This window comes from Macaca thibetana, chromosome 4 (genome assembly GCF_024542745.1).
Source record: "Macaca thibetana thibetana isolate TM-01 chromosome 4, ASM2454274v1, whole genome shotgun sequence".
NCBI classification, from domain to species: domain Eukaryota; kingdom Metazoa; phylum Chordata; class Mammalia; order Primates; family Cercopithecidae; genus Macaca; species Macaca thibetana.
In genome coordinates, this window is record NC_065581.1 from 59,170,040 (window position 1) to 59,184,637 (window position 14,598).

The 14,598-nt window shown below is 30.7% G+C and overlaps 1 protein-coding gene across 8 annotated transcripts in view; it reads right to left on the bottom strand.

Annotated features, from left to right (window-relative positions):
* KHDRBS2 (KH RNA binding domain containing, signal transduction associated 2) overlaps positions 1 to 14,598 on the bottom strand; it is a 624,430-nt gene that overhangs the window by 27,108 nt on the left and 582,724 nt on the right. For 5 of the 8 annotated variants that reach the window (XR_007725261.1, XR_007725259.1, XR_007725264.1 and 2 more), the window contains 3 exons: positions 4,167 to 4,248; positions 1,311 to 2,042; positions 236 to 399 (listed from right to left, as the gene is read on the bottom strand). The gene's annotated coding sequence lies outside the window, so the exon portion shown is untranslated. The remainder of the gene's footprint in view (positions 1 to 235; positions 400 to 1,310; positions 2,043 to 4,166; positions 4,249 to 14,598) is intronic. The other 3 variants (XR_007725257.1, XR_007725258.1, XR_007725260.1) reach the window with 3 other exon arrangements.

Sequence of the window (14,598 nt, forward strand, 5' to 3'; positions counted from 1 at the left end):
TTTCAGGAATCCTGTCCTGTAACAACAGCTTCTGCCCAAGCTCCATCCTCCGGATCTTACCTGCCCCTTTCCTAATACCAAAATAAGAGGCTGTCATCATTATCAAAGTCATCTCACACTGAAAATGTTTTTACACATGGATGTCCACAGCTAAGCACTGTATGACGCCCTCGACTTTTACCCTTATTTTCAAAAGTAGAACCATGAAAATCAAAGCTTTCTGTCATCAACTCACCGTACTTTTTTCCCATCTGTGTTTTGTTTTCATTCTTTCTTCTTATTTTCACCCTACGAAACTGTTTCCAAAAGTATTGTAAAATTCCACTGGGAAAATATGAACATCTGACATCGTTTCCACAACAACAACCAAAAAGCAAAAGAACCCTGGCTTGACTGGTGCTGGGAAGACATAATGCAACATAAGAAAAAGAGCTTTTGTGATCTTTTTACTGTGCCTTTAAAGCTCCATTAACACCCCAAACCAAAACAGTGACAAAACAAATGTGTCCTAATAAAAAAATTGGTTAGTAGATAGAGCTTGGGAAAGCTTTAGAAGCCTTTCTCCTGATCATAGGCGGGTCTGGTGACTTCAGTGCTCCCTGTGGAAGGACTGGTCTGAGAAGAGTGGTTTACCAGCTGTTCTGGGCATAAACTTAGAAGGAGAACTCTCCTGCAACTCTCGTTTGCCTTTTCCACCTGTCTTTCCTTCCTTTCAGTCTTTTTCTTGGAAAGAAAAAACCTAAAAGTTTTCTCCTATAAGCTAATGATTGTGAGTCTTTGTCAGAACATTAGTTCTGGGTCAAGAAACAAATAGATGAATAAACCAAAACCTTCATAGCAAAAGTTCTTAAGACTTCAAATGGAGACCAATGAAATTTGCCCCACAAGGTGGGATAAATAAAGCAAATAAATCCAAATATCTAATTAATTCAACAAACAAATATATATTATGCATAGGCTAGTCCACCATGCTAAATATCTAAGAATTCAAATTTGAATAAAGCATGAATCCTGCCCTTTGGCAGTTTGTGGCCTAAATTGTATTTATTAGCCATGATTAGATTTCCTTATTGATATTAATATAAATATAATAATATACAAGTTTTCAGGCAAGTTTTCAAACCTGATTTTCATATAGCCATATCATAGATATATTAGAAAATAATTGAACATTTCCAGGTATTTATTGTTTTATGTTTTATTTTCTATTCCAGCCCAATCCAATTAGGAATCTGAAATGCAGATAAAAACCTTAAAGATAAAATTTTATTTTGGGCTAAATAAGAAAAAGAAATAAATGTTTCTTTTACCTTCTGTCCACATCTGACCTTCCATTCAAATCCTGTCTCTTCTACAAAGCCATCTTTTTATATCCCAGCCAAAATTAACTTTTAAAATCTGCATAATTAACATATTAATATGTTACACATATATTTTAATCCAGTGGTTGTTATCCATAGTACACCTCAAAATCATCCATGGAATTTTAAAAACACATATTTCTAGGTTCTAACCTCAAAAACTTACTTAGTCAATGCAGTAGGGTCCTGACATCTGTAGTTTTAAAACACACCATGCATGATGCTGATATGCATATGTGGTTAAGAACCACTGTTCAAATAACACTATACAATTTGGCATTTTATAATAGTACACAATCCACATTTGTGGATTTATATTCTTGTATTCCCAAGTGAATTGTAATCATCTTTTGAGTATAGGCACAGATTTACATTTACCTTGTTCTTTGCAGCATACAGAACTTACTCTGCACTAGTAAAAATTTCCACACTTTTTATTTGAAAATATGACAAGGAATTTCAACAATCTCTATACACTATTATATCTGTTTTTATATTCTTTATACAGTTGTGGAACAAATTTGATTATCAGTAAATATTATTTATTCATCTTTAATACTGCTTTTCAGAAAAGTTCCTAAATGATGGTAATCTATAGAGAGTTTCAGAGATAGATGATCTCTCTAGCATAGTGGAGCTAAACTTACATTGGTTCAAATCCAAATTATCTTCTTTTTTGACCTATGGTAAGGAGGAAAATAGAAGAAAATATGTTTACAAAAATATGTAAAGTGCATGCCCTTATTAAGCACTTAATGCACAGTAGTTAATATAAACATGAGGTGCTGAGGAAGTCCCTTTGTCCCCAAGAATTTTTCCTTGCATCCAGATTCTGTATCTTATATCCTGATAATCAAGTACTCCTAGAGGCAGCTAGGGATAAGAATGTCAGAGCTTGGAGAGGCCTGCTGAAACTATTTAATGCCCCAAGCTTCATTTGTAACCTATGAACCAATTTAGGGCTAATAGCTAAAGCAATCATATACATTCATGGAGTTCAAATGTTCTGCCTTGCACTGCTGTTTTTGGAGTCAGTGATACAACAAAGGGAAAGTCCCAATCTTGCATATACTAGTCATTCAACAAATCACAGTTATTTTTATTAATATAGTAAAATTAATATCCTGAACTAAAACCCAGATAATTTTAGTTCACTTCAGTGCTCTTTTCTTGCATCTTAAAATCCACAGTCCTTATAAAAATATAGTTGTAGAATCTAGGAAGAATAGTAAATGAAAACTATTGATAAAATCTTTGAGTATATTAAAAAAAAAGCAAAGCTAATTCTATCAGCAAGCAAATAAGAAGATAGCATAACCATCTTCTGGCACATGATGTTATAAAGTCAGATCTCTGTCTGATTTAAGGTTGGGCCCATTATGTGAGCAGGCCATGCTATTTAACCTCTCTAACTCTTGTTTCTTCTACTGTAAAATGGGGGAAATAAAATACTTGCCTCATTGGGTTATTATGAAGAATTCATTATACATGAAAGCACTCAAAGTCTCTGACAAATAGCAAGCTTCCAGTAGGGCTATTGGTTATCATTATTGACATGTTATTATTATTTATAGATAAGGCTACCATAATTTGTCATCCCTACTGGGACACATCTGAGAGTAAAAGGTAGTGCTAATGATAATGACCCTAAAACAACAGGCATAAACCGGGACGTATGGTCACTTCATCTACAGTGTAGTTTGTAACTGACAGTGAATTCGAAAGACAGTGTTACATTGTACAGGAGAATTTACATGGAACTCTGAAAAGAATTGGGAAAGATGTTAAGTATGGATCAGATTCAAGATGGTCATAAAGATAAGATTCTGTTTTCCTCCAAACTGCTCTGAGACAAAATAGAAGGAGGCACAGTGTTTCTATAGTATCCATAACCGTTCTCAACTCTTCCCTAAGGTCTTTCTGAATATCAAGTCCTGGGAAATGTATCTTCATTTAAAAAAATTACTCAAGTTCTTTTAAGAAAAAAATTTCTGAAATATATCTTACACAATTTCCTATCTCATTCAGCAAACATAACTGTAATTTACACTCCCTGTTTTAATATACAGGAATATATAAGGAAGAAAATGGAAGCTTATCTTCCAAATCATCTATATCGCTGACCATCCAGCCATACATTTATTTCTCCTTGTGTTTCAGAACAAATTAGAATTAAAGGGAGGAACACATAATTGCAGTCCTATTCTACTGGGTTCTGTTCTACCCTACTCCATTCCATCCCATTTCATTCTATGAAGATTTATTGGAAGTCCCTATATCTTGGTCCTATCCCATGAAATTGAACTTCTCCTCTAATAAAAAAAGGTGAAACTTGGCAGGATGACTACAGTAATACTTTAGACAAAGACTCAATAACCATCATGTATGGTGGATGACATTTCTTCACAGAAACTTTTTGTCCCCCATCCTCCTTATTATGAAAAACAGTGTGAACATTCATCACATTCTCTGAACAAAATATATTTCCTTATTAGTTTATTATTGCTTTTATTTTTACTTCATAATACAGGAATTCATAACCTCATGTTCTGGTGATATAAGACATACAGAAATTGTGTGCATATGAAAATCAGCACATTATCACTATGCTGCTACAATGTAGAATAAAACTAAAAGAGTTTCTCCTTGTTTGACATTAATTTAATGTCCCCACTTTGCCTCCATCTGATGTAACAGCTGCTTTATCCATTTAAACATATATGTTTGGGCCCGTAATGAAGTGTTCTATACCTGTCTTGTAAGCAGAGTTCATAAATGAAATCACAAACGGATGAAGGGACTCACCTCCGCTGTTAAAAAATGAAACCTCCAAACAGCCGGTCTTGGATTTATTCCAGCTTTTCATTTTTGTATCATACATCTTCACCTACAGTCCCAGATGAGCAGAACAACTTTAAAGCATTATGCAATCACACATACAAGCATCTATAAGGCATTCTCATATAGGACATCAATCAGTCTCATGGCAAATTTAATAACAGTAGCGGTTGTCAAGCATACCCAAAACAAAATAAATTATCCATCCCACCTTTTGTATTTAAGTGCTTTTTATATTATGTGTTTTAGAAAAACACTTTCACTTTAAGCAGCATCCTAGCTATGATCAGTCTCTCCTGAGGGGTTTTCTAAACTAAGATGGAGTGAAGATAATGACAAACATTAGTCATTGCCATTAGCATAAGGCATGAGGCACATAACAATATTTATAAGCAGCGAGGACATGGCAGTAAAAATATGACTTCCTATGACTTGGGCACGCTTCTGACTACAGCTGACTGCTATTTTGTAAAGTGTAGCTGGTCAAGTCTGGTAGCAGTATCCTTAACAGCACGTGTATCATAAGACCTAATTGTTTTCCACCACACGGTATGGAGCTAAATGTCCTCTATTAATTGAAAACAGTTATACTGCTTAATGACGGTTCAATTAATGTTTATGTGCTACTTTTACACCCTGAGTTATTTGATGAATAAACTTTAAGGTGTCACTTGAGAACTAAGTTTAATGAAACCTCAACTATTATTAAAAACTCCTGAGATTCTTATAGTATCTCACATTATCAGCTAGGGAGTAAAGAGCGCACATCGATATTCAAAAATCTACACTCGTGTAAAAATGAAAGAAAAATCAAAAGTTTGGAAAGAATTAATCTATGTGGCTTGACTCTTGCTGCCTTGAAATTGAAGATCAAAACAGGGTTAAAACAGACATCACCAGGTCAAACCAGTCAAAGTTGAAACTTGGTTTAATATACCAGAAAGGCGTAAACTTTGTATTTCAATTGTTTTCTGAACTTGTAACTTCACACTTACTGATCGTTCTACTTTTCTTATATAAAAGCATTTTTAAAGTACAAGCAGATTAGATGTTTTAATTCAACACCCTTCCTTGGGTAGAAGTTTTATAAAATTACTGAAAACATAATATCAATGGAAGGTTGAGATTTTTGAATTTATGAGAAAAAATGACTTCTTAATTTTGTAGCCTTTTGGATACAGCAGCATTATATTTATCCATTGTTATTCATTCTAATATATCCAAATACTGGGAAAATTAATTAACAATACCCCTTATTGTCTCAAATTTAGTTGGGAATCATTTGACATAAGAGAAAAACAACAAGAAGAACTGAGGAAAAGACAGTGCCCATTTCCTTTTGGAAAACAAGCATCCTTTCACATCATGCATGGTATCTGCAAATCCTGATGTATACATGTTTTAACAGAACTGTAGCCACCCTCTTCTTCCTGTTCTGTGGTTTTACATATCAACATTAGGTTCATAAACACAGACAAATTAGATGCAAGTTTAAGAGATGTCAAACTTTTTTGACAACTTCCTGCTAAAAACACAACTGAGAAATGAAAAATTTATCATCTACCTGTTGGGTAGAATTTTAAAACTGACTGCTTTTGATTATAAGGCAATTAGTTTTTCATTCTTCAGCATATTTTGAATTTCTTAAACACTGTGTTGCTGAAATATATTTGGTTAAATTGATTTGAATTTGATTAGTTTAGCACTATAGTTTTATCATCTGTAATAAATAAAGGTGTGTCTATGGTGTTACAGCACATTAAAAATATTTTAGCTGAGCAATTAATTTACTTCTAATTTTTAAATATATACCTATTTGATATTAAAACAATTTATTTGTAATTTAACAGATATACTTTTTCTAATTCCACATATCTAATAATTCATATTCTAATTCATGTCATCTATTTTTGATGCTTCTGAGCAAATTGTGTGTTACATAAAAATTTGAATGTGTTTGGTGTGCATTTCATAAAGGAGTTAAATTATAAATCCTAATTTTACTTCCAATTAAAAATCAATATAGTATGTTTCTCAAGTTATTTTATAGCTATTTTTCATATGTCAAAATTAAAGCAGAAGAAAATATTTTAGGAAATAGAGTATTGGGAATAAGGTTGAGGTATTACCATGTTAATATAGGACATTAATCACTGGTGTCAAATGTTGCCAGAACTATTGGGAAATATTTTAGTGTTTTATAAGTTTTTTCTACTCACTACAATGTAAGGGTATATTTTTAAGTGTAAGAGGAATTGCATCACTTATAAGTAATGCCTGCATTCTCACAAAAACCGGGGAGAGGAAAGAGTTAACAGGTTGTTGGCTAATTCTGGCAAATGTCCTATTTGAATAGATGATCAGTTCAATACATAATGCTTATTTCTAAACTTTACTGTCTTAATGTAGAAAAAAAATAACCTTTCAAAATAGTGTAATCAATAAAATTAGAAGGTGGGTAAGTATATGACATGGAAAATAGAAAAATTACACAAATAATGTTCCATTAAAGTCTGAAATACAAGCTTATTCATTTATGTAAGTAAGTTCTGGTAAAATCTGAATATCTTTTGAAGAAAAAATATATACAGAATTAAACATATTATAAAACTGATGTTCTGTTAATTTTTAATTATAAAGATTATTCATAGATCAGTTTTTACTCTAATAATTTGATTTTGAATTTAATTCCATTATAATGAATAGGTATCAACAAATTAATTGATGGTGCTTAGTTCTGGAATTTCTATTCTCTAGTTATATTTTCATAACAAATTAATAGATGGTGCTTAGTTCTGACATTTCTATTCTCAAGTTATATTTTCGTATTTTATACATTGAAAATAAAAAAAATAACTGTTATACCTAGGAACCAATAGTCTGACAAGTTGAAGAGTTATATTTTGATGTTGCCTATGATCTTATTAAGAACAAAATTATTAGTCATATATACAAATCATTTGAGAAGAGAGATATGTGTTATTTCTATTACTTGATAAGTCTATGAATTGACTCAATGCAGCTGTAAAACATTAATGTTATCATAGCATTATTTTGAGAAATAAGGTATACTTCTATTGCAATAAAATAAATCCTACTTGGAAAATAAATACAATAGAGCACTTATATCTTCACGTTTCTAAAAACATATCCAGAGAATAAAATAATGCCTAAATATTTACCTAATATCATTATCAAATAATTTAGCTTTATAAATAAATACACATTCTAGAAACATTCTGTAGCATGTTCAAATCTTATTATTATTATTTTTACTGTGGACATTGTAGACATACTTAAAGTTATTTTTCATTTACACTATGTTTCTAGACCCTTTCTTCTACATTGCAGGATGAGAATAGGTGGTGGGGAAAATTTTATTACCAAATATATATATTTGTTTTACAATTTGCAACTTAGGGGTCACTTCCTAATACAAAAGTGCATTTCCTGATTCTTGCAGTTAACCAGAAATCTGTGTGCTTCTGAGCACACCAGACCCTGATGTGTACAGCACAGTGGAACTATCTGACCACAGGAATGAAAATTCAGAAACTTGTGTCGAATTTGAAAATAGTTTGACCTGGAAACTAAGGAAGCCTAAGGCTTTGAAATACATTGCTTTTATATTGAAAAAGCGGTTTTTTTTTCTTTTTAAACAACGCAATACAGCAAATTAATTATAAAACACTAAACTCTATAATGATTTGCCATGTATTGCTTCAACAGTGGGTTTGTGACAAGTAGGTATTTCTGGGCCCTTGCAATGCACTTTAACAATAAAGGAGGACAGAGATAAATTAGATGAAATAGTAGAATCCTCCACATGGCTACACTTTCATGGAAGAAGCCCAAGTCTCTGAACTGCTAAATGAAATTGTTTAGTAAATTAAATTAAGATCAACTGCTGACCTGTTTAATTTAGACACAAACCTTCTGGGATTTTTTTTTTTTCTCAAAAGCAGTATTGTTGGTTGAAAATTAGAAAACTTCTGTGAATGTTCTGGCTTTTGCAAACCAAACCAAAATTAGACTTCTAAACTCATTTAAAAATGTCAATTATCCAATAGCCGCAAAGTACTTTTTTTCTTTTTTAAGATGGAAGGACAAATGTAAGTAAGTATATAAAAACAATGACAAAAGTTATGTTAATTTTTACCTAGTGGTAGAATAACAACCTAATTCTCTCTTTTTTAATGACGTTCTTGTAATAGTAGATGCTAAAGAAATGAAATCACAGTTCTGATATTTTAAATATAAATTAGAATGTTTCCATTTATTTCTTACTTAATGTTTCACATTTTTAATTAATTTCAATTCTATTCTACCCCAGCTAAAGTTGGAAAACATTATTACTTAATTTAGATATTACAATGTCAATGTACACTTTGTAATCATTAGGTTATCAATTTTGAGTAATTTCATACGCATTTGTCCCCAGTATGCTATTTTAAAAAGTATTCAATATTATGACATGCCTGTAGTAAGCATATAAATAAGGCTATGAGTATTTATATATAGAAAAAAATCCCAATACTTGTAGTTAAGTTGGAATGGGTTATAAAAAGATGTTGATAATTATTGGACATAAACAGCTTTCTCTCTCATACAATCTTGATTGTTTTCTCTTCTACCACTGAACACTATCACTCACAAAATGAGAAGCTTAATTATTTTGCATAGAATAATGTTTCAGCCCAACTCTCACCATGTAGAATTCATGTAATTTTTGGATAAATCTCTTAATCCTGTGGAATTTTATTTTCTTATCCTTAAGATAAGCATAAGAAAATTTGCCCTGTTTGCTTCATGGAACTGTTATGATAATTAAATACCATATAATAATAATAATAAATAATCTTAGAAGTTGTTAAAAGTATCAATGCATACATTAATGTATATGTATGTATGTACATGTAATAGCATATAAAATATTAGCATTGTGCATACAAATCAATAGGATAATTTGCATAAATCATAAACAGTACGTAAGAAGTATTATAAGACCAGTTTTAAAAGATGGAAGCATATTGATATTTATTCATTTAGTTAAATTTGACAAATGTCTCTCTTCAACTTGGACCAATATACTAGTTAAGAAAAAAACCATTAAGCCTTTTCCTAAGAGGGCTCCAGTTTTTGCATTAGAAAGGTAAAACGGCTGCTTTTCCATAAAATATTTCTTCGTCATCTTTAAACCAAGATACTACAGTTGATGTCATTTTTTCTTATGTGACAGCTAGCAGTATATTTAGCACAGCAGACTATTTGGCATTCACTGACTATTTTTTAGCTAAATTGTCATGAGGCTACTTTCTTTGAACCTACTTCATTTAGTCACAGGCTATCATTACTAGTGTTATTGCAGGGTGAAGTGTTTTCTTGGGTGATACAATGAAATAGTAGAATTAGTGATGGAAAATTATGTGGATTCAGTAAATCATTTGAGTATTACTTAACATATGCAAATACCTTAGAATTAAATCCTGAGAAAATTAATTAGTGGTTCTCTCCTACCTCTGAGGAATCAAATAAACTCATCACTAAGTTTTACCTATGAGTAATTAACCTTTTAAAATATTCTATGCTAGATATTTCCTATTAATCTAAATACAACAAATAAAGAATACATTCTTATTGAGAACCTTTGTATTGTTAAGGCTTGCAAGAAGGTCTATTTTTTACTTACAATATTTAGTATTATATACCAAACTACGGAACTCTTAAAATATAGGTTCAAAAACACTGTCTCTCAAACATCAATATATTTATAAAATAGTGTGGTAAAATTACTTTGGTATACCTTTGGCATGCATAGATTTAGTATTCTTATTTTTTAATGTCTCTGAACAAATCTGAAGGTGCATGATATGCAGTATTTATAATTTTCTAAAAATACAAATTTTATTTAACAGACAAGTGAGAGGCTGGTATAAATTTTTATTCTTTACCTAACCCTGGACACAGAAATTTTACAAAATGATAAAAGAAAAATCTGCTGGTGGAAGTAAAAGGAAAGTGCAATGGTCTCAGAAAGTAATTATTCCGAGACCGACAAAAGAAGCTCCAGATGTATTCAGTAGTTGAATGTTCTTTTTTCGCTGTAAAGGGAATGCACATTTTAAATATCTAACGTTATTGCTTTATGTGATAAACAGTACAAGATGGCAATTTATGAGAATTATTAGATCTCAGGACATTACATTCCCTAAAGGATGTAAGGAGAGGTGTTTCTTTTGTTTTTCACATTACCATCTGTTTAATCTCAGCACTTCTAATGAATATTTATCAGCTTTTAAGCTACATTCTTTTTCTTTCCAAATCTTTTTCCTTGTTTTTATATTCACCTTCACTTTGGTACCCTATTACTAAGTATAATAAGGTATAGAATATATTTTAGTGGTGGGTATCATCTGATTGGAAAAGAGATAAATGGAAAACTCTGTTTTATTTTTGCAGTCACACGGATTGGGACAAATCAATACAATACAGCGTGTTGTTAGTAAACAAATAAGTAACCACGACTATTTTTCTAGAGGGATAATTTCCCATTTATTTTCGTTTTTCATTGAGATTTTATGTTACTACATTGTTTAGGATATCTCAACCTCCATGAAGGCTAAATTCCATACTTAGATACACATAGCTTCCATTTAATCAATGGTAAGTAGGCAAATGTAAATATAGACAGGCATAATATACATGATGATTAGGGTTACTGTACAAGACTCAATATCTTGAACCAATATCAACTTTATACATAGGGTTGTTGAGAAAATAAATGAAATAATTATTAAAAACACAACAGTCTTGACAGGTAGTATGCACTCAATTATTGAAAATGTCTTTTTCTTCAGATTATTATTATTATTGAAACAATTGTTAGTCTCACTTTCATTTTTACCCCTGACTGTTTCATTGTAAACAATATATATGCAACATTATTATAAGGATTTTTAATTATAAACATACCTTATAATACCTATTATAAATACATCCAATATATATTTGCTTATAAATATAACGACGATTTTTTAACAACTGTTCTAAAGGCTACATTAGCTAAATATTTCATAGAGAACACTATAAAAATGTTTAAGGTGTTTAAATGCTCAAATATATTTAAACATATTAGTATGTTTATAGACTAAATTTTTATTTACATGTTTCATATATACCATGGATATTTTCAAGTAAAAATGTTAGACCAAGAAAAAATAACTAACTTGGGGAGGATATTTACTAAACTTGGGAGATTATACACAAACCTGAATGATTTTGCTTAACATAGCTCATAAGTCTATGAGTATGTACTATTATTATCACCATTTTACTGATAAGAAATTTAAGCTTGAAAAGAAAAAGAAATTTTGCACACACTCTAGAATGTGTAGTATGGATTCGTTCCATAATACATGATACAACTTTAATCACCATCCCCCCCCTACACACAAATCAACCTATTGGAAATGGGTATTAGCTTATTTTCTACTAAGAAACAAAATTCAGCTCACTTCTGAAAATTAAAATTGCATATCTTTACACACCAGCGTCCCACTTCAAATAAATAAATAACAAACAGCTGAAGAATGGAGGAGGAAATGAAGGAAAGGAAGACAGAGAAATAGAAAAGAACTATAAACCAGTCTATTAACAGCTATCTCTGAGGAGTAGGATTATACACTTTTTATTTTTAATTACATATTTACATTATATACTATTTTTGTTTACCTTGAGAATGGATTACTTTGTAATCATAGATGACAATGTAAAAAAAAAACCCTCCAAAAATACTAATTTCCTATCAATTCTGTCAAATTCTAAGACAATCATTATTTGTACCTGAATTACTCACTAGAAACAAAAAAAGATCTTTAAAAAGTTATGCCAATTTGTGCTTCATTAAAGGTTATCAGTGATAAAAGGATTCCAGAGAAGTATCTCTGAGGAAATGTGATATTACTTATTTTACAAATTATTTGCCTTACAAGAAAGCATAAAGCAGCATATCTAAATAAATTCTAAATAATTATTTATTGGTCAATAAATTAATTTATACTTATAAACCCTTAACAGGAAAGTTAACAACAGAGTTTAAAAATTCAACATTAATTTCACTTTAAAGAATATCTTTAAGCAACATATAATTATAATTTTCCCTGTTTAAAGACATTTAAAACTGCCTTCATTCCAGTCACAGACTTTATTTAATGATCTTTGTAAATTCCATAAATAAGTGTTCATTTCTAATTTTAAAGTTTATACTTTGAAAAAATTATAGAAGTTGGACAAATCAGAGATGTTTGCTCATCTAATTCATCCTCTTGTACTTTATAGATAAGAAATCAAAATTTTATGAACAGAGATTACATATTAATGTTAAGTTATTTTTCCATTTTCATTAAATATATTTCTCTTTCCCTTTTATAATTTCTGGCTTACAATGGACAAGTATTGGTTTCATAATTAACTCAATAAACATTTCTCATTGTAGGAGCTCTGTTGAATAGACTGGACATTGCACTCTCCCACATGGCTGTCAATTGCCTTTCTCTCTGTCTTCTCATTTTCCCGTATTCTATTGGGAAAATGACACAAGACACTGAGAAGCTAGGAGCATGATGACTTTAGAGTAGCTGACAAATGTCTTCATGTCTAAAAAGGTAGACTGAATTTAGAGGATAGGAAATATGGTTTACCATTGTGAGAGTGGACAATGAGACAGAGGAGAGGGAACATTTTCCTACTGATATGTCATCCTGAGAGGCATCAAGATGATAGAAAACCTGTGAGATCAAGCATCTCCAATTTTCTCCTGGAAATAGATCCTTCAGTATACCCCATAGTAAAGTATGAAGCATGGTGGAACAGGAACTTAAGATTAGTGTTCATTAACTAGTTGCCAATTTTTAAGTTGGTTCATTCTGTATTTTTTTTGTGTGTGGGTATAAAGAAAGATAAGCCAGCTGTTGTTAGGGCAACCAGTAGTATGTAAATCAGACAACTTTCTCTCCTGTTTTCTCAATTTCTCTTATAATAAAGTGTAAGAGACTGAGATGTAAAACAATATATCAAGTAGAGTTACTTTTTCCAATGTACACTGTAAATATTCTTTTGAATAACAATTAATTTATTCTACATAAAAAGACTAAGAAACTAATTTTAATGATGGATTTCGAAAACTGGTGCCTGTCACCAAAAACAGCTATTTTCTTGTTAACTCAGATATTTAATTGGAAACTAGAATGTCAAGCCAAATGTTTCACATTATATTGACAACAGGAAATGCCTTTTAAAAATATTTAACACTGAATGGTATCTTCACTTAGGTTCTTAACACATGACTGCATGGCTTATACAAAGATATTTCTAGTTTGAAATTGGCCCTTATTCTTTAAAGCAGAGTTTTGATCTATAGATTGATGAATAAAAGCTTGAAATTGCTTTCATGCTTATTTAATCATGTGAGTGGTTTTCTTAAATGTCAAAATGGAATTTAGATTATAAATGAATTCATTTGTTCTACCAATGACTGTAGTCATGCTTTGTGGCAAGTGTGGAATACTTTCATCTATGTTTTTCTATAATGAAATCAGAATGATAAATGCGGAAAGATCAAAGTAAAATGACTGACTTCAATTTAAGATGTTTTGGCATATCATTTTTTACATCAATATTCATCATATTGCTACAGAACAGAAATTATGTTAAGGCTACCTGGAATTCTGTATCCTCTTTTCGATCAAATTTATTCAGAGTTAGGAAACTCTATAGTATTTTGGAAAATGTGTGGGTTATCAAACTGTGTTTTAAATATTGGCTTTGCTATACATATTAGCAGCGTGACACTATTTCCTCTTCTGTAAAATGAGTTTAATTATACTTCATTTGCATGCTTGTTCAAAGAATTACAGATGCTTCATGTAAGTTTTTATGTGTAAATTCTAGTAACTTGCCCAGCATATATGCCCCAAAACCAGAGGATTCTACTATCATTATTGTTATTAATGCTATATACTCTTATATCAATCATAAATCATGTAATCAACTTTAACAATTACCATACAATTCAATATTTTCAATCATTTACTTACTACATGATTTTTTTTGCAGTAAAAGTTAAACTTTTTTTAGCAATAGGTCTTTTGATACTGAAACTTAATATCTGATACTCAACCAGCTCAGATTACTAATCATTGTTCTCTATTCCCTTTAGAAACAAAACAAAACAAGACAAAGCAACCCTACAAACTTCTGTATTATGTGAACGAAAATATAGAGCGAATGATATAAGGAGTAACATTTTAAAATTTTATTTATTGTTATGTAATAGAGTACATATTTTTGGAGTACAGGTGATAATCTAATATGTTCGCATAATTTGTAAAGATCAAATCAG